Consider the following 21,859-nt stretch of genomic DNA (forward strand, 5'->3'; position numbering starts at 1 on the left):
TTCCGTGGCGAGCGATGGCGGTGTCGGGAACGGAAAACGGGTCAGTCGCCGGGACAGGAGAGCAAAAACATGGTCGGAGTCATAAGCGAGTCGTAAGCCAGGAAAGGAGAGTAGACGTGGTCGGGGACAAAAAGAGGTCGAAAGCCGGGACGGGAGAGCAGATGTGGTCAGGATCAAAAATGGGTCGAAGCTGGGGGACAGACGGGAGCAAAAACAGGTGGGAGTCAGGGTCGAAAAAGGCTTGCCTAGTATACACTGAGGTTCGCAGACGGACTGACAAAAGGGGATAGATAGGAGTGGGTTTAAATAGAGACAGGGAGCCAATCAGAGTCCGAGGCAGTTGGCGCCAAAGGAGCGGGCACAGGTGCATCACATCGGTACCAAAAAGAAAAAAATGTGTGTTGTACCTGAATACAAATGTGAATTGCCCCTTCATGGTCCTGCTCAGAGCCTACACTTGAAAAATGCGGGTCTACTAGTGATCCCAAGAGCCAAGAAGAAGTCTGCAGGTTCCAGAGAGTTCTTCATTTGGGTCCCAGGGATGTAGACTGCTTTACCCTCTGAAATTTGATCTGCAACCTCAGTGGAAGTTTTTAAATCGAGGCTTAAAACACACTTCTATCCAATAGCTTCTAAACGATGGGTGGATCTCATACGGGTTTTCTTGTCCTTGAGGGAGAAGGACGATGGTGGTGTGGGCAGCTTTTTTGTGATAAATAAATATAAGTTGACTCGACTGACACGGATTCTTGTTTGACAACGGTAAGAGGAAGTATATGACTTCATCGGAACGGCGCATGAGTCACAAGAACGATGCGGGCCCAGACCGTGCGTCGCAACTTGACAAGTCTGGAGCTAAAATCAGGTGCGTACCAAACCAGTATTTGCCTTTAAAAGGGGGCTGCGGGGAGTGTTTGTCTGTCTGGGGCGGGGGTGGCCATGACAGATTTATGACCTCCACAAGGTTTATGGCGTGAGAAGAGGAGTTCCGATTCTCCGTTCCGTACCGCATGTCATTTCATCAGTCTGGAGGAAGAGCAATCAAAACCGCAATCGCGCTAAAATCATATCTGGGGGGGTTGATACAATCAGGAAGGATCTCGGTGGTCCTAAATCAACGGATGAATCTGTCCTGCCGCGATCGGCCGGAGAGTCCGACGGGACGTTTACTGCCATTCAAATAAATGGGTTTGGATTTGGCGGGCCGCCAGACCGGCTTCAAGATTAATTAGGATTGTAGAAGTGATCAGGAAAAGAATAATAGCAATCTGGGATTGGGGATAACAGATTTAACATTTCTTAAAATAACTATTTCAATAGTTTCGTTATTTCTGCTTTTTTATGATATATTTGAATGTTTTCCATGTTAAATGATAGATTTTTTTATTTATTTAAATTGTAATGAATTTTTTATTCAAATGTTTTTAATATAAATGGTTGTATAGGTTTATATTTTGGTCATTAAAAATAGATATATTTTTTGAAAACACGTGAAATGAAAATAAACACTAAATACCTTTTTTTCATTTAAATTATTAATGTATTTAATTCATGAATTTAATTCATGATTACCGATGTGAATCACCCGTGCCCGCTCCTTTGACGCCACCCGCTGCGGATTTTGATTGGCTCTCCCTATTTAAACCCACTCCAATCCGCCCCTTTATGTCAGTCCGTCTGCAAACCTCAGTGTATACTAAACAAGCCTTTTTCGACCTTGACTCCCACCTGTTTTTTGCTCCAGTCTGTCTCCGGGTACGACCTGTTTTGATTCTGACCACATCTGCTCTCCTGGTCCAGGCTTACGATCTCTTTTTGTCCCCGACCACGTCTACTCTCCCGTTCACGCCTCGTTTCCGACCCCGACCACGTCTTTGCTCTCCTGTTCCGGCTATTGACCTGTTTTTCAGTCCTTGACACCGCCATCGCTCGCTACAGAAGATCCACTTCCGTGTTCGGATCACAAACCGAGTACGAGAGCTTGCTTCCCGCGCCTAGCGAAAGCCGGATGGTGGGCGCAGCCCTTCCTCTTTCCTTTAATAAACCTTGTGAGAAACGTAACGCAATTGGGTCCTGTTTCCGTTCAGGTCCTGACAAAAAAAGTAGAACACATTTTTAAATTAAAAAAAAAAAGAATAATTTAAACAAAGAATATTTAAAACACCTTTTTAAAACAGTTTTTTTTTAAATAAAATTTAAACAACAAATAACTGTTTTAAGGGTTAGGGTTATCTAAAAACAGTTTCGAATTTAAAAAATGTGAATTGTTTTTAATATTCTGAAATAAAAACGGAAAATACTTAATAGCTTCTTGACATGACATTACAAACAATATAAAAATATTAAATAATTGATTATTTTATATTCATATCGTAGGATGTTTAATAGTTTCTCTACATTTAAAAACACCAGAAAATAATTTAAATGAAAATAAATTTAAAAAGCAACAATTTTATGAACACATTTTGAAATTCCTTTGAGTATTTTTGATATATACTTTTGAATAAAAAAGGAAAACACTCAGGAGCTCATTTGTATTCGGAAACAATAGGAAAAAATATTCAATAGTTGCTTTTACGTAAAAAATGAATGAAAGGACGACGCGCCAGGATATGGAATTTTTCCGTAGCAGCAAGTGCGGCGCTTTCGGGGGGGCCACAGCCAGGAATTCAACAGGCATCTAATTACCTCCCGACAGGGAACCTTTGGCGCCATGGAAACCCTTCCCGCGACACCGTCGCCGATTATCGACACACGCATATTAGCCGGCTAGAGAAGGAAAAAGGGACCGCGTTCAGCCGTACTCTACGTCGTCTCGTGATACTCCGATTCGTTACCGATTCCACGTGGGATTAAAAAGGTTCCGATAATATATTGTTGCCATCGATCGGCCCCGCATGTACTGATTTTTTTCCCGTTTGGATACAAGAAAAATCAGTGAATGGCACCATTATTTTTCTATTCTTAAAACTCATCATTGTATATATTCATTCTGACATGATAAATCAAAGTATTTTAAAAGTATTTTAATGTTTTTAGTCTTTATTCATTTTGAATGTGACAAAAATCCATTAAATAGATACAGATAGATATAGATAGATGTCGAGATAGACGACTAGATAGATAGATATATGTCTAGATAGATAGATGTCGAGATAGATGTCTAGATAGATAGTTGTCTGGATAGAGATAGGTAGATAGATGTTTGATAGGTAGATGTCTAGATAGATAGATGTCTGGATAGATAAATGTCTAGATAGATAGATATATGTCTAGATAGATAGATGTCGAAATAGATGTCTAGATAGATAGATGTCTGTATAGATAGATGTCTAGATGGATAGATATATGTCTAGATAGATGTCTAGATAGGTAGAAGGATGTCTAGAAGATGTCTAGATAGATAGAATGCTAGATAGATACATGTCTAGATAGATGTCTAGATTAATAGATGTCTATATAGGTAGATGGCTATATAGATAGATAGATAGAGATAGATAAATAGATAACTTATTAATTCCCACGTCCAGCAGTATCCTTGTGTTGAAAAATAAAATAATAAAATAAAAGATATAGAAGACAAAAATACCCAATATAACGTTCTGCTAAAGAGTATTTAAACAGTACTATGGAAAATACACACTGTCATAAAAATAAGGTAATATGCAAATGTGGGGGTGGGGTTTCATGTGGGCTTTTTCTCCCCCGGGTGGAGTTAAAGAGCCTGATGGCATGAGGAAGAAATGATCTCCTCAGTCTGTTCGTGGAACAAGACAATAAATAGTTTTTGTGTTAAAAAAAATTAATGAAAAATTAGGTTCAAATAAAAGGAAAAATATAAAGTTTATTGATACATAATTTGTGAGTTAAAAGACTTAAGATTTATTTTTTTTGTATTTAAAAATACAAAAAATGTTTTCTAAACAGAAAAAATGTCACACTTTTTTTAATATAAAGTAATTTTCATAAAAATAAATTTCTAAAACATGAATTTTCATATAGAAACTTTTCGGCAGTAGCTCAGGAGGTAGAGCGATCGTTTTAGGATTAAGGGATCCTAGTTCGAATCCCGGCTCCTCCGTGTTACATGTGGAAGTGTCCTTGGGTAAGACACTGAACCCCTGATACCTCCAATAAGGTTAGCGCCTTACATGGCTGCACAGATCACGGCCGCTATTGGGAAATGTGAAGCACAATGTAAAGCGCTTTGGGAAGTCATTGACTTGAAAAGCGCTAGAGAAATGCAGATCATTTCATTTCATTTTCATTCATTTTATTAAAGTAATATTTTGCTTTAATCGAAAAATAAAAATATTTATTCAACGTAAAACAGGGATTTAACTTTTTTTTTTTAAAGTTTTTAAAATTGGAAGAATATTTTGATTTTTTTAAATTTTAATTTATTTTTAGAATAAATATTACATATTTTCTGGGAATCATTACAGGAGTAATTAATGCAGTTACTGTATATATATATATATATATATATATATATATATATATACTGTATATATGTATTATATATCTATCAATATATATGAACCAGCTCAGTAGCCTAGATGGTAAGGCGCCCGCTTTGAGACTGGGAGGTTCGGGTTCGCGCCCCGGCCGAGTCATTCCTAAGACTTAAAAAGTGGTCGGCGGCGCCCTCTCTTGGCTGCGGCTGCATCGGGTCAGATGCAATCGACATTTCGTTCTGTGTACATTGTTACACAGAATGACAATACAAGGAAATTATTATATTATTATTATTATATCAAAATATTCTTTCAATTAAAAAAAAAATTAAATCCCTGTTTTACGTTTAAAAAATCTTTTTATTTTTCGATAAAAACAAATTATATATATTATAATAATTATTATATTTAATAACATGAAAATAAACCAATTAGTCTAAAGAGCATATATATATATATATATATATATATATGATGAATCAGATGACTCTTACGTAAATCCCTACTGTACAAAAATGATTTCTCGTGTTGTCTCACGCAAGCTAGCGCTCCCTCTAATCATATTAGCACAAGCATTAGCATGAGAGCAGCTTGCTAATTACGGCACGTCATCACGAGAAGAAATCTGCTCTACGAGAGAGGAGATGATTAGGACACGTGTTGCGCGGCTTTCTTCTGCTCGTCCGCTTCTACGTGAGACGCATGCTCAAGAAACCGGCCCTTCACAGATGAATTTTGCGGGTTTTACTTTCAGTTCTACTGGCAACAGTATTCCCACGGATCACCTATGTGCTCGTAGATAGTTTGCCTGAAACATGGACTTACACTACGCATGGATGGATACAACGGTGGCATTTTCGCCCCGGAGGCAGAAAACAAAACAGCAGCGTCCCCGGATAAAATGCCAGTATTGGCTAAATTACCTCCCACCATGCCTTTCTATTCATTCACTTCAAAGCTGTGCTTCGTAAAGTCTTAGCAAGTTGGTGATATAATACTGTATCATTTGTACTGTCTTTATGAAATATGGGTGTCAAGGGTTTCCTTGATGCTCCAGGGAGAAGCAAAAACATGCTAAATAAGGAAATAAAGCTCGCCATTATCAGGAAATAGGATGAAGGCACACACATTGTTACATAGAATAAAGTAACAAAGTATTTTAAGGGGCATGACAAACCTTGCAAGTAGAAGTTTTGAAATCAATTTCCTTTTAAATTCACCATCTCCTCCTCCCTCTACATCCACCCGCAACTATATTTGACCACGTCATGTCACACCAAAGGCACATAATATGTCATTTTTTTCTTTACAGGTATTTTTTTTCAGTTCAACTCGCGAGAGTATTCCCGCGCTATCCACATAAGCAACGTAAATAGACATTGTTAACTTTTGAGGGATGATTTCATTCACGTCGCTCACAGAAATCAACAAAGTACTGAGCTTGTTTGCTCTAAACGTGAGCTCCATTCCCGCATCCCCTATGTTTACAAGTTGTGCTCGTAAATAGCTTGGCTGAATCATGGACTAACACTATACATGAATGGATACAACAGTGGCAAAACGTCCACGGAGAAATCACAAGGACTAAATATAGAGGCATAGATTGTTCGTGTCTGGACTACAAGTCCCATATTACTTTGCGGCATCGATATCTCCTAGTTGAGAGGTAACTGCACATCAGTAAACAGACTGTGTTACTAAATATATAGAGAATACTTTTCGTCAAAAAAAGAGCCTCTATTAAATGCAAACAATATGATTTAATGTTAATTACTTATTTGTTGAAAATTAAATGACTCAATTAGTGTTATCTGAAAATTGAAAACATGTCCCCTGCCCACTGCCCGATGATTGCTGGGATGGGCTCCAGCACCCCCGCGACCCTACTGAGGATAAGCGGTGAAGCTGATGAGATGAGACTTATTTGTTGAAAATTAAATGACTCAATTAGTGTTATCTGAAAATTGAATACACGTTTTTTATTAAAAAATGAATCATTTATAAATGTTTTGCACAGCTATTGAGTTTTTATCTAATACATAAAATGTATTTTTATATTCAAACAAATGTAATCATATTTTATTATAATTACAAATATATTTAATAACAATATGACTTGTTAATAAGTTTTGGTGAATTAAAATACTCAACTAATACTGTATTTTTATTTAGATATATATTTCACTCACGCTGAGGTTTTTGAGTTTTTCCTTGCCCTCATGAATGTCTTAGATCAGGGGATGTTGTAATAACAGTCTGTAGTTTGCAATAGTCTGTGGTCTGTGCAGCCCTTTGAGACTCTTTCTGATAAAGGGCCAAACAAATAAACATGACTTGAGGTTTTTGAGTTTTTCCTTGTCCTCATGTAGGTTTTAGATCAGGGGATGGTGTCATAATAGACTTAGAATAGACTTGACTTGACTTTGCTTTATTCAAAAATAAAAAAGACGGTTTCTATTTTTCGTCAATACTAAATAAATAAGTAAAATAAATAAACTTTTCAAAGACAAATATATTGTATTAACCGTGAAAATCAAGGAAATACTGGAATATAAACAAGATATGTGAATATTGTTGATAATGTCAGCGAAATACTTGATTGAGAATTTCTATTTCAAAATGAATCAATTAATCCTTGCATTTTTACGGTGAACACCGTTTTTAGCATGATTCAAATTTTAGCCTACATTTACATTTCATATCATTTTGGAATTCAAGGACAGGGTGTGGGGACGGAAACAACCGGTAAGTGGTTGGACTGGTAAGATGAGCAAAATTCCCAGCACCCAACTGGTTTGTGTGGGTGCTCGTCTCACGCCGCTGCGTTTTGCGCTAAGCTGCCGAAGAATGATAACAAATCCCATTTAGCGCGGCTACAGCGGTACGCCTCCGGCAAAAAAACAACAATCATAATAATAACCAAACAGACTGCTGTACTGCACGACAGCGATTCCTGGTTTGTTGGGCAACCCGAGAAGTAGAAACCCCATTTTTTGTTTTGCAACTATTATACAATGAAATACACGAATGCATTTTTACTGTGTCAAATCTCGTGCATCCATTCAATACGGTTGGTGTAGAGCAGGGGTGTCAAAGAGCTCGGGGGCCACAAACATTCTCTCGGGGGCCGGTTCAGGAGATTAGAGAGAAAGAAAAAAAAAAGAAAGAAATAAGAGAAAGATAGGGAGAGAAAGGTAGAAAGGGTGGGACAAAAAAGGGAAAGAGAGAAAGAGAGACAGAGAGAGAGAGACAAGAAAACAAGAGATAAAAACAGAAATAGTGAGAGAGGGGGAAAGAAAGAGAAAGAATGAAATCCAAAGAGAAATGGAAAGAGAGAAAAAGAGGAGAGAAGAGAGACAAAGAGAAAGAGAGAAAGGGGAAAGCAAGAGAGAGAGAGAGAGAGAAAGAGAGTAAAGGAAAAAATGGAGAGCAAAAGAAGGTAAAAATACATAGAGAGAAAGAGACAAAAAGGAACAAAGAAAGAGAAAAAGAGACAGAGTGAAAGAGAGAGAGATAGAGAGAGTGAGAGAAAAATGGAGGAAGAGAGAGAGAGAGAGAGAAATACAAGTGCAGCATTTGTGAGAGGCACCTAGCTTAGGCAACATTAAGTGGACCTATTTCAACCTACAGCTCTCTTTCTCTTGCGCTTCTCTGAGCGTCGTCTCGCGGGCCGGATCCAATCCCTTAGTGGGCCTGATCCGGCCCGCGGGCCGCCTGTTTGACACCTGTGGTGTAAAGCTTAAAGAAGAGGCGAGCTGTTTCTTTTGAAATGAAAGTGGAATAAGAAAGCTTGATGCGGTTGAGAAAATGGTTGGATCGCTTTTTTTCATCCACTTTTTACCACGGAAGAGGCCGCTTAACTCTTGAAGCTCATCTTCCAAAAGTAAGTTGAACTTAACTTAATTATTTTATTAAATGTTTATCCTTGGGCAAGACACTGAATCCCTAATGCCCCCAATAGGCAGGTAGGCGCCTTGCATGGCTGACTCCCTGTTGGTGTGCGAGTGTGTGTGTGAATGGGGAAGTGTGAAGCACTTCTATTCTTTGTTAAATTATACTAAGGATGTCATCGTATACATATTGTCATAAAAACATCACGGTACCACGATAGTATCTGAAAATAAATACACAATTGAAACATATTTAAATAAACATAAATAAAAAGGAAAGGTCAAAACATTACTAGTTAAAAATCAAATACAACAGCCACTAGAGGGTGCTCAAACCCCAAAAAAATGAACGCCGCTGTGCTTTTGAACAGGTCTGGTATTTCATAATAAAGACGAGCAAGTACCAATACAAGGTGTCAGTGGAGGTGCCGGTACTAGCCTTTTACAAGGTATCGTTAATAGTATCCGCTGCCCTCTAGAGGCCATTTGACAAACCATGGAAACGATGTTGGGATTGATGGTAGTGATATTTTTACCGTATATCAGTATAGAGTCATCAAGAGTTGAGTACCCATACAATTTTTGTTCGTATAACTGAGTTTTGTCTCTTAGATGCCTGTTTGCGATTGATCAACGTAGATAAGGTGCTGGTCAGCGATTGGTTGGCGTCAAAGCATACTTAAAATGCCAGTATTGGCTAAATGACCTCCCACGATGGCTTTCTATTCATTCAGTTCAAAGCTGTGCTTTGTAAAGTCTGAGCAAGTTGGTGATACAATACCGTATCATTGGTACTGTGTTTATTAAATATGGGTAGCAAGGCTTGCAATGATGCTACAGGTAGAAGCAAAAACATAATACGGAAATAAAGCTCGAGATTATCAGGAAATAGGACGAAGGCACATACATTGTGACATGGATTGAAACGACAAAGTATTCTGAGGGACGTGACGAAACTTGCAAGTCAAAGTTTTCAAATCAGTTTCCTTTTCAATTCGCTATCTCCTCCTCCCTCTGCATCCACCCGCAACTATATTCGACCACGTCATGACACACTAAAGCAGGGGTGTCAAACTCAATTAAGCTGGGGGCCACATGCTAAAAAGAAAAATATCACTGGTGCCGGACGAGTAGGTTTAAGAAAAAGAAAGAGAGCAAAAGAGAAAAAGAGAGAGGGAATGAAGAGAGAAAACGAAAGAGAAAGAGAAAGAGAGAGAGAGAACATGACAGAGAAGGTGAGCGAGACAGAAACAGGGAGAAAAAGTGAGAGGGATATAGAGAGAACACGATACAGAGAAAAAAAGACGGAGAAAAAAAGGAGAAAGAAAGACTGAGAGCGGAAAAGAGTAAAAAGAGACTGAGAAAGAAAATTAAAGAAAGAAAGAAAGAAAGAAAGTGAGAACGAGAGAGAAAGATCAAAAGAATAAGAAAGGAGAAACAGATGGAGTAAGAAAAAGAGATAACAAAAGTGAGCATTAGAAAGAGCAAAGGAGAGAGAGAATAGAACTAAATGAGTAAAAGAGGGAAAGAGAGAGAATGAAAAGGAAAGAGAAAAAGTAAAAAGAAAGTGAGAACGTTAGAGAGAAAGAGAAAAACAAAGAGAACAAGACAGAGAAAGAAGAGTGTGAGAAGGAAAGAGAAAAAAGAGAAAGCAAGAAAGAGAAAAGGAGAGCGAGAAAGAGAAAGAGAGATATCTAAAAAAATGAGAGAGAGAGAGAGAGATACTACTACAGATGCTTTGCTATCTAAACAACAGCTCATTTTCCTCTTGTGCTTCGCTCAGTGTTGTCCAGCGGGCCGGATCAAAATCCTCGGCGGGCCTAACTCGGCCCGCGGGCCGCCTGTACACTAAAACCAGTTGTTTAATTTATAAGATGATTTCATCATTTCCATATACAATTCACACAAGTACTACTGACTCTATCCTACGTTGTTTTTTTAATATTTGCATTTTGGGCTTCATTGGAGTCGATTTCTCTCCCCGCTATACGACGATTTCACTAAACAGTTAATGATGTATCACGGGGTCTTCTGAATAGCGCCACATGGTATCTTTTCTCCGGAGGGAATTGATTTTATTCTCGAAATCCTCGAAAATCTTTCCTTCCTTACCTCCACTACACGTCAAGTCCCATTCTCAATCCGACGCGTTTCTTTCTCCGATGTCAACCGAAAAGAGCCGAACACCTCCCGATATCCTCCCAATTTCTGGCGTCCGCGCAATTGACGTCCGCGGATAAAAGGTTCCCTTTTTTGAAAAAAGAGAAGAAGGAGAAATGAAAGAAATCCAGGCGTGTGGAAGTATGTCCCCGAAGGCGTGGCGGACGTCCAGCTCGATGGAGCTTCATCAACACGTTCGCTGGCGAGAGGAGAGAGAAGTACTCGCAGTTGTCAAGCGGAATTCGTACACCTCACATCCGGTTTAGACTTTCAAAATAAAACGCCACGGGAAGACTTCTACCGTCAACCGATCGTGTTTCAAGTCTTCGTTGTGCTTTTATTGGTGTGGGAATAATACTGGCTACTGCTTCAGAAACTTTATAATAAGGATGAGCTCAAAAGGTATACCAATAACAGTGGGACCTCGCTACTTCGCGGTTCCACGTTCGCGGGTTCAGAGCTCCGCGGGTCTAAAAGATAATAATTAAAAAAAAAATATATATATTTTTTTTAAAACATTTTTGAAGGGGAGTCACTACTTCGCGGATTTTCACTTTTCGCGGGTGGTTTTGGTCCCCATCAACTGGTTCTAAAAAAATAATAATAAACTAATAATTGAAAAAATAATATATACAGTGGAACCTCGGTTCTCGACCATAATCCGTTCCATTTCTTTGTACAAAAACCGATTTGTACGATCAGTGAAGCCGTTTTTTCCCATTAAAAGTAATGTCAAATTGTTTTCATCCGTTCCAACACCCTGAATGTTTATCTTGAATATTTAACGTAAAGCTAACCCAGGCTAATCGTACGTCCGCGTTAGCATCATCTTCCGTACGAAAGATGACGCTAATATGAACGCGTCAAAATAAAAAAATCAGGTCGTTTACACGTCATTTAGCACCCGGGTCTCCACAACAAGTGGTGAGCGGTTAAAGGATAAAGAAAAGAATTATGAATAGGATTTCTTACCGGTCGGCAGAAGCCATGCTGTATTCCTGAAAGAAGGGAAACTCGCACACCTTCTTCATATTTTGCTATTATTTCTTTCTCAAATGCAATAGTTGTACGCACTACTCCTCTTTTTTCACCTGTAGCAACTTTGCTGCTTGCACCGACCTTCTTTCGAGGCATCATTAGGGGCTAAAACACTCCCTTCGCCGCTTTTGAAAAACGAAAACAGAAAAGGAGTGCGCGTTGCCGTGACAACAGTTCTTCAGGAGGGGCGGGGGCAATCTACACGCGTACGCCGCTCAGCATCGCCCCTGGCGTACCGGCGTTCGAACTCCGATTTTTGGAACGAAAAGCGAAGCAGGAATTTCTCGAAATTTTGGGTCGAGAACCGATTTGTTCGAACCGAGAGGCCTGATCTGGCCCGCTAAGGGATTGAATCTGGCCGACAACAGTCGGAGAAGTGCAAGAGAAAAAGAAGCTGCAGGTTGAAATAGGTTAACTTGATGTTGCCAAGGCCAGGTGCCTCCAACAAAGACACTGTACTTGTATTTATTTCTCTCTCTCTCTCTTTTCCACCCCTTTTCTCCCACTTTCTGTCTCTGTCTCTTTCACTCTCTGTGCCTCTTTTTCTCTTCCTTTGTTGCTCTTTGTGTCTTTCTCTGTCTGTGTCTTTTAACTTCTTTTGCTCTAACATCCTTTTTTCTTTTTCTCTCTTTTCTCTTTCTCTCTTCCTACCCTTTGCGCTTTCTTTTCTCTTTTCTCTCCTTCTGTCTTTGTATTTCTCTTTGAATTTCTTTCTTCCTCTCCCTTTCTTTCCCCCTCTCTCACGACTTCTCTTTTTATCTCTTAGTTTTTTTTCTTTTTGTTTCTCACGCTCTGTCCCTCTCTCTCGTTTTCTTTCATTGTTTCACCCTCTCTCTTCTCCCCCCCTCTTTCTCTTATTTCTTTATCTCTTTTTCTTTCTCTTTAATCCACTAGTCCGGCCCCCGACAGAATGTTTGTTCTGTCGTGTGGCCAAATAAGTTTAACACCCCTGACCTACAGGCTCTCCACCTGTATCTTTGAACCTCCAGAGTGTTAGTTTGTAATCAAAAGATTATTGCCAGATATTTATTTCGTCGTTTTTTTTTTAAATGAAATTTCGCCTATTAATCCATCAGCTAATTGGAGAACTTTATTTTGAAGAGCCTCACCATCACCATGACACTTCCCCCGTGACATCATCTGCATTTAAAAGCTCAGGCAGTAAAGCCTTCTCCCTCTCTCTTTCTTCACATCTGCCTCCAGAAAAGCGGCCTAGAGGGGGGCCTTGTCTGGCCTTTGCCCCCTTGGACAATGGGGACAAAGAAGACCGAAGCCAAGGGCCTTGGCCCCTCTGCCAGGAAGCCTGGCGCACGCCGTCTACGAGGCCTGGATGACCCGTGTTTCCTTCCCTTCCTCTCCTTTGGCTGAAAGCTTGAAATCTTGGTTTTTTTCAGAGGGACATGCAATGACCTGTTTTCCCACGAGATGCTTTTGTTTCAAAGGTAACCCAAGATTTCAAAACAAACCATTCTTGGTGCTGGGTAGAAGTATCACTCTGACACGCTATGTAGTAATTCCTGATCATTTGATCAGCACTTTCAACGACTACAGAATTTCTTCCCCGCCTTTCCCCCCACAGTGTTCCTTTTCTTTTGTTCTTTTAGAAGCGCGCAATTTTCTCTTGTCAACAATGTCCTTTGTTTCTTTTGTATAATTTTCCCTGCCATGTTAATAAATCGTAGTTTGTTTGGAATATTATTTTCATGCGTGTCTACATGTTTCCCTTTGGCTCGATCAATCAATATTTATATCAATGAACTGCAATATAAAGCTAAAATACAATATGTTGTGAGGACTGCTTCCATTGTGATATTATTGAGACAAATGAGGCTATTTTGGACCATTTTCGTTGGGGGATCGTCAGCCCCATCTGCTGGTCGACTCGGTAACCACTGAATTAAATTCTGAAACAAATAAATATAATATATAGCAATTATCCCTGTCGTGATTGCCAATTCGGAGCACCTGTGGCGGCTGATTGGTGGACACTCCCTTTTTAAACCCCCGGCTTCCTCTCAGTGATCGTCAGATCGTTGCGAACTGTTGTATTCCACTCAGTGAGCATTCCCGTCCGACTCCGTTTCTGCTAAGCCTTTTTCCTGCCTGATCTTTGTTATTGACCCGTTTCTGGACCTGATGATGCCCGTTCTGCCTGCCTCCCGTTACTTGACCTGTTTTGCCTCGATGCCTGCCTGCCTCCTGCCTACGACCCCGATGACTAACTCGACATCGCCTCTGATCTCCGGCCCAGGCCAAACGACTTACTATTCCCGCCTGTCTTTGTCCGACACGGAAGTGTCACTCCCGCCTCGCTCGTTCCCGTTTTCCGTCAGTCCTCGGATCAAGCGAGCAAGCCTTACTCTCCCTCTCTTTTCAAATAAAAACTGAGAAACGTACGCTATCGAGTCCTGTGTCCGTTCTGGTCTGTGACACTCTTTACACCCAAGACCATGTTTTTGAGATAGCACATGTTTTTTTTTGCTTCTTATTTGAATCAATGGTGTTTTTTGGAATGACTTAGGTCATTTGACTGCCAGCTGTATAAGACACAGTGGGGCTTTAAGGTTTTCACATCTCTCTTCAGTTGCCGAAATGATACAACGAATGTGTCGGAACAGTCTCCGTGACGACGCTTTCGCACACTTTTTTTTTTTTAATTTCTGCCGAGTGGATTTGCATGTGAAATATGACACACGCATTTGTTTTTATCCGGAGGTGTTGCTTGGGTGCTAATACGTGACGAAGACACCTGGACGGGTCTTCCGGTAGAACTAAGATTCCGTTTTTCATTATAATGAAAATCTGGGGCTGTGCTTCCATGCCACGACATGCCGTCGTTAGATGATTCCTGATCATAAAATGTTTAGTTTGAGAAATTTACCAACAGGCATACCAGGAGAAAGTTTAGCATATGCAACCAAATTGTAGGTTTTCTGTTAATCACATCAAATTTCTGCGCACATTCATCAAGTATGCTTGCAAAGGAGGGGCACATGGGCCATGCACCCCCCCCCCCCCATTTCTCAAATGACGCACAACACAGAATCCTGTGTTTTTTTCTAAGAAATGACGTTGCCATCTTTAATCAACTCCCTATTTCCAACACGGCGTCTCCTTTGTTAATTACAAATGCGAGTTTCTCCTGTCAACAATGTCCTTTATTCTCTGGGTTTTTTCCAAGTTCCCTGTGTCATGATTGCTGATTCGGGGCACCTGCGAATGCCCCGCTGGCACCAACAGCCCAGGTCCCTGATTGGTTCCCTGACTCTTTTTAAACCCCCCGCTTCCAGGAAGAAGCTGTCAGACCGTCCTGCGAACCTACGCTTTCAGCTCAGCAAGCTCTGTACCTTCCGACAATCTCCTGCCCTGTTTTCTCCTGCCTGACCTGTTTCTGGACCCGTTTCTGCCCTGCTCTTCCGTCCCGGCCAACCACCTGTTTTGCCCTGTTTCCTGCCTGATAGTTGTTGCCGACCTTTTTTTCTGGACTCGTTACCGCCCTTGCCCCCCCGTCCCGGCTATCGACCAGTTTTCCCGCCGCCCGCGACGATCTTCGCTCGACAAGGAAGTGCCACTTCCACGTTCCCGCTTTCTGCTACCCGTGTCTGTCGATCATCAGATGGTGGAAGCAAGCACTGCTCTCTTTCTCAATAAAACTGAATAAACGCTATTGGGTCCTGTCTCCGTTTCTGGCTTGTGACACCCGGGTCACACCAGCTCAGTAGCCTAGATGGTAAGGCGCCCGCTTTGAGACTGGGAGGTCGGTGGTTCGCGCCCCGGCCGAGTCATTCCTAAGACTTAAAAAGTGGTCGGCGGCGCCCTCTGTTGGCTGCGGCTGCATCGGCTCGCTACAACGGGTCAGGTGCAATCGACATTTCGTTCTGTGTACATTGTTACACAGAATGACAATACAAGGAAATTATTATTATTATTATTATGTAAAGAAAAGTCGTTTATTGCATTATTTATGTGTGAGTATATACAGGGAGTGCAGAATTATTAGGCAAGTTGTATTTTTGAGGATTAATTTTATTATTAAACAACAACCATTTTCTTAATGAACCCAAAAGTCTCATTAATATCAAAGCTGAATATTTTGGAAGTTGGAGTGGGGCTTTTTTAGTTTTAGCTATTTTAGGAGGATATCTGTGTGTGCAGGTGACTATTACTGTGCATAATTATTAGGCAACTTAACAAAAAACAAATGTATACCCATTTCAATTATTTATTTTCATCAGGGAAACCAATATAACAGCTCAACATTCACAAATATACATTTCTGACATTCAAAAACAAAACAAAAACAAATCAGTGACCAATATAGCCACCTTTCTTTGCAAGGACACTCAAAAGCCTGCCATCCATGGATTCTGTCAGTGCTTTGATCTGTTCACGATCAACATTGCGTGCAGCAGCGACCACAGCCTCCCAGACACTGTTCAGAGAGGTGTACTGTTTTCCCTCCTTGTAAATCTCACATTTGATGAGGGACCACAGGTTCTCTATGGGGTTCAGATCAGGTGAACAAGGAGGCCATGTCATTAGTTTTTCTTCTTTTAGACCCTTTCTTGCCAGCCACGCTGTGGAGTACTTGGATGCGTGTGATGGAGCGTTGTCCTGCATGAAAATCATGTTTTTCTTGAAGGATGCGGACTTCTTCCTGTACCACTGCTTGAAGAAGGTGTCTTCCAGAAACTGGCAGTAGGACTGGGAGTTGAGCTTGAGTCCATCCTCAACCCGAAAAGGCCCCACAAGCTCATCTTTGATGATACCAGCCCATACCAGTACCCCACCTCCACCTTGCTGGCGTCTGAGGCGGACTGGAGCTCTCTGCCCTTTACCGATCCAGCCACGGGCCCATCCATCTGGCCCATCAAGACTCACTCTCATTTCATCAGTCCATAAAACCTTAGAAAAATCCGTCTTGAGATTTTTCTTGGCCCAGTCTTGACGTTTCAGCTTGTGTGTCTTGTTCAGTGGTGGTCGTTTTTCAGCCTTTCTTACCTTGGCCATGTCTCTGAGTATTGCACACCTTGTGCTTTTGGGCACTCCAGTGATGTTGCAGCTCTGAAATATGGCAAAACTGGTGGCAAGTGGCATCTTGGCAGCTGTACGCTTGACTTTTCTCAGTTCACGGGCAGTTATTTTGCGCCTTGGTTTTTCTACACGCTTCTTGCGACCCTGTTGACTATTTTGAATGTAACGCTTGATTGTTCGATGATCACGCTTCAGAAGCTTGGCAATTTTAAGAGTGCTGCATCCATCTGCAAGATATCTCACTATTTTTGACTTTTCAGAGCCTGTCAAGTCCCTCTTCTGACCCATTTTGCCAAAGGAAAGGAAGTTGCCTAATAATTATGCACACCTGATATAGGGTGTTGATGTCATTAGACCACACCCCTTCTCATTACAGAGATGCACATCACCTGATATGCTTAATTGGTAGTAGGCTTTCGAGCCTATACAGCTTGGAGTAAGACAACATGCATAAAGAGGATGATGTGGTCAAAATACTCATTTGCCTAATAATTCTGCACTCCCTGTATTGTTTTCTTTCTGGACTGATCAATCATTAACCATATCAACGAACTGAAACATTTATGATTTAAAGCTAAAAATAAAATACGTTTAGAGCAGGGGTGTCAAACTCATTTGAATTCGGGGGGCCACACCATAGAACAAACATTCTTTCGGGGGCCGGAAGAAAGATAAAGAAATAAAAGAAAGAGTGAGGGACAAAGAAAGAAAAAGAGAGAGGGAGAGAGCGTGGGAAACAGAAGAGATAAAAAGTCGTGAGAGAGGTGAAAAAAAAAGGGAAATCCAAGAAATGCAAAGAGAAATCGAAAGACAGAAGGAGAGAAAAGAGAAAGGAAAGCGCAAAGGGTAGGAAGAAAGAAAGAGAAAAGGAAAAAAGGAAGTTAGAGCAAAAGAGGTTAAAAGACTCAAAGAGAGAAAGAGACAAGGAGCAACAAAGGAAGGGAAAAAGAGAGACACAGAGAGTGAAAGAGACAGAGACAGAGAGTGGGACAAAAAGAGGTGGAAAAGAGAGAGAGAGAGAGAGAGAGAGAGAGAGAGAGAGAGAGAGAGAGAGAGAGAGAGAGAGAGAGAGAGAGAGAGAGAGAGAGAGAGAGAGAGAGAGAGAGAGAGAGAGAGAGAGAGAAAAATACAAGTACAGTGTCTTTGTTGGAGGCACCTGGCTTTGGCCACATCAAGTGGACATATTTCAACCTGCAGCTTGTTTTTCTCTTGCGCTTCTCTGAGTGTTGTCTGGCGGACCGGATTCCATCCCTTAGCGGGCCTGATCTGGCCCGCGGGCCGCCTGTTTGACACCTGTGGTTTAGGGTATTGCTTCCTTTGTGATCAATGCTGGACGCAACATGAGGCTATTTTGAATGAATTCAGAAATGAGATTAAATTCATAAATTTGAAAGCAAATTTCTTGACTCTGTTATCGCTGCCAAAGGTGTCCCGACTCTCTATGAGGTGCAGGGAGGAATTCCTTTTTCATTGGGGGGCAGATAGGTTATGATTTTTTTGGGTGCCTTCATGAATAGAATCAATATTTGAAAAGTGCATTTTGTATTTCCTAGGGTTGTCTCTGTGTAATATTAAAATCGGTTGAATGATGTGAAACCTTGGAGAGTGATAAATATGCAAAAACACAGAAATCAGGAAGGGGGCAAGTACCGTATTTTCCGCACTATAGGGCGCACCGGGTTATAGGGCGCACCCCCAAAAAATAGTTTTTGGTCCTATATCTTTCATAGATAAGGCGCACCGGATTATAAGGCGCTACAATGGGAACGTGGACAAAACAGTCAGATAGTGCAAACTGATTCCCCCCTTAACATTCCCAAAGCTTGCAAAGAAGCAAATACGTGTCTCAGACATATACGGAAACAGTGTCCGTACGATGTCACTCAAATGCATCGTTCCATCATTCGGAAGTTTAAAGTCTTGGGATTCAAGAAATGCCAACCATTCCTTAGTTTCTATTTTCTTTTTCGCTCGCAACTTTACTGTGCATATGACATTAAACACTTGGAATTTGAGTTGAATTCACTCAACTCATCACAGCAACATCAAGATGGTTCTAAAACAAGATACCGGGAAAATATAAAGCCGCATAGCTCACCTAAGTTCTCACGTTCAATAATGATACGCAATCATGGTTTTCTTACAACCGTGAGTGAAGTAAATCCAGGAGAGTCAAATACTTACAAATACAGACTAATGAAACATGTTTCTTTATGCCGTACTTTGGCAAGCTTGCTATTCACAGTCATCTTTTTCGGCCAATTGCAGGCTTTGTTTTGGCCCTCTAGCCAATCCGAGGCTCCGAATAACTTCAGCCAATAGCGATCGATTTAACGGATGATTGACACATCTTTTTGGCCAATTGCAGGGTTTGTCTTGGCCCTCTAGCCTATCCGAGGCTCCGAATAACTTTAGCCAATAGCGATCGATTTAACGGATGATTGACACATTGGTTAGCCAATGAAACGCCGGTATATAAATCCCAGCATACACCGCGGACGACTCCATGTTTGGGGAAAAATCGAGTTGGCGGCTGTTGCGAGACCTTGCGATTTAATATTGATCCATAAATAAGGCGCACTGTATTATAAGGCGCATGGTCAGCTTTTGAAAAAAATGAAGACTTTTAGCTGCGCCTTATAGTGCGGAAAATACGGTACTTTTTCACGGCAATGTATATTTTACTATCTCAGCACAATTCTTTCAATGGATACATTTAAGAAGTGCATTGTTTTTCTCGAATTGGGTGGCAATTTCGGGCGAAACGGTGTGTATCGAAGTCAGACCGGTCGAGAAGCACGGTTCCAAAGTGTCTGTGAGCTCAGACAGACTTTGCAGTTAATGGAGCGCCGCCTATAAAAGATGGCCGCCAGCCCACCTCTCGACTCTCCCCCTTTGTCATCCTCCCCGGCGCCTCTCGGTCGCCGTTCTCGCTCTCAAAAGGCGAGGGAATAAATGGCCGAAGTGACAAAAAGAGTGGTCTTTTGGGGAGGGGGGCGGGTTGCTTCACTCTGCCAACTCGGCCCAACATCTCCACCAGGGTACTGAAACCAAAACAACAGAGAGAATAGCCCAATTCTCGATTCGAGAGACCTCAAGGGTTAGGGTGCATTTTTGAAGGGACGTTGCAGAATATTTAGTGCCTCCTAGTGGTACAAAAAACTTTCCTCCAACACAATATTTTGATAACCTGTTTTTGATCCTGTTTAATTTTGGTTTCCATTTTGGTTCCCGTCTAGTTTGTCCTGTTTAATTTCGATATCCTGTTTTTGTTCCTGTTTAATATCGGTTTCCAGTTTCGTTCTTGTCGATTTTGTCCTGTTGAATTTGTTACTGTTAATTCAATTGAATAGAAGCGCCTCCTTTTAGGTTGTCAATTAGAGGCAAATTGGGTCGACTTGATCCAAAGTTTATCTCAATGACTCACTTTATAATAAATATTCTATAGCACAGGTGTCAACCAGGCGGCCCGCGGGCAAGTTCAGGCCCGCTAAGGGATTGACTCCGGCCCGCCAGACAACACTTAGAGAAGCGCAAGAGGAAAACAAGCTGCAGGTTGAAATAGGTCAACTTGATGTTGCCAAAGCCAGGTGCCTTGAACAAAGACACTCTACTTGTATTGATTTCTCTCTCTCTCTCTCTCTCTCTCTCTCTCTCTCTCTCTCTCTCTCTCTCTCTCCCTCTTTCTCCTTCTCTCTCTCTTTCTCTTTCTTTTTCTATTTCTTTCTCCTACTCTGTCTCTTTCACTCTCTGTCTCTCTTTTTCTCTTCCTTTGTTGCTCTTTGTCTCTTTCTCTCTTCATACCTTTTGCCCTTTCTTTTCTCTTTTCTCTCCTCCTGTCTTTCTATTTCTCTTTGGATTTCTTTCTTCCTGTCCCTTTCTTTTCCCCCTCTCTCAAGACTTTTTATCTCTTTGGTTTCTCACGCTTTCTCCCTCTCTCTCTTTCTTTGTCCCGCCCTCTCTCCTTTTCCCTCCCTCTTTGTCTTATTTCTTTATCTCTCGTTTTCTTTCTCTTGAATCTACTAGTCCGGCCCCCGAGAGAATGTTTGTTCTATGGTGTGGCCCCCGACTTCAAATGACTTTGACACCCCTGTTCTATACAGTGGAAACATCTAAGGAGAAATTCCCGCACGGATGCATCTGTTTTAAAACTGAGCAAGCACAATAAACTATAGGTTGCCATGGCAACAAACAATAAATGTATACGTAAATCCAGCAATTAATTTAATTTCTTGGAAGTGTTTCCTCTTACATTCTCGATTACAAGCACCTCGAGAGCCCTTAATCCCAATGATTGTGTCGTGAACCAGAACTGGAACAGGACCCAAACGCGCGACATTTCTCACACAAGCCTTTTATTTTACAGGAAATGGGGAGTCGTGCACGTGAGGCAGCCGGTCTGGCGTGGAAAGACAGGAAGCCACAGGTCGACGAGATCGATACCGACTGCTCGAGTAGATATCAGACAAATGGGGTCGATACCGGACAGGACGGACAGACAGGATTGATAAAAAAACAGGATATCGAAAATGAACAGGACAAACTAGACGGGACTGAAAACTGGAGGAAATAATAAACAGGACAACAAAAGACGGGAACGAAACCGGAAACCGATATTAAACAGGACAAAGATAAACGAATACAATACCGGACCGGAAATACCAACAGGGAACAGGACCGAGTCAGAACCCAGGTCTTACGGGGCAGAAATTCATTGACGGACTGACAAAGGAAAAATGAGAGCACTGAGCTTAAATGGACGGAAAGCCAATCTGTCAACAAGCCGCAGCTGGCGCCACATGGGCGGGGCCAATCGGGCGCCATGGCAACCGTGATTGATTGACTTTACAATAAACACATTGTTCTGTGGAAAGATATTGGGAAAAGTTCCCGCATGGATGCTTTTCAGCTAAAACTGAACAAATAAATGTAGAAATGAATACAGAAAATAATTTAGTTAAGTGTTCCCTTAACAAAACTATTTTTTTTTGCGTAAGACACCGATTACTTTCAATTGTGTTTCAAAGTAGATTTGATGAAAGTAATCTTTTTAAAAACAAATACAACAAGTATGTATTTGATCATTACATTTCAGATTGTGTATTTTACACGTTATTGTCTTTGATTCCCAAAATGTTTTGGTAAAAACTATCAAATAACATTTTTTTAAAATCATTTAGTTCAAATGAAATTCAAATTCCAAATTTAACGAGGGATCTAAAAATAGATTTACATTTAAATACCCAAAAACTGTGTATTTGACTTATTATTGTTACTTGT

The 21,859-nt window shown here is 41.0% G+C and overlaps 1 protein-coding gene across 2 annotated transcripts in view; it reads right to left on the minus strand.

Annotated features, from left to right (window-relative positions):
- The window catches only part of LOC148360293 (ras-GEF domain-containing family member 1C-like), a 40,539-nt gene extending 29,837 nt beyond the window's left edge, over window positions 1-10,702 (minus strand). For both annotated transcript variants that reach the window (XM_088343846.1, XM_088343845.1), the window contains exon 1: window positions 10,460-10,702. The gene's annotated coding sequence lies outside the window, so the exon portion shown is untranslated. The remainder of the gene's footprint in view (window positions 1-10,459) is intronic.
- Between the last annotated feature and the right edge of the window lie 11,157 nt (window positions 10,703-21,859).

This window comes from Urocampus carinirostris, chromosome 9 (assembly GCF_059441175.1).
Source record: "Urocampus carinirostris isolate Australia breed hairy pipefish chromosome 9, RoL_Ucar_1.0, whole genome shotgun sequence".
Classification (NCBI taxonomy): domain Eukaryota; kingdom Metazoa; phylum Chordata; class Actinopteri; order Syngnathiformes; family Syngnathidae; genus Urocampus; species Urocampus carinirostris.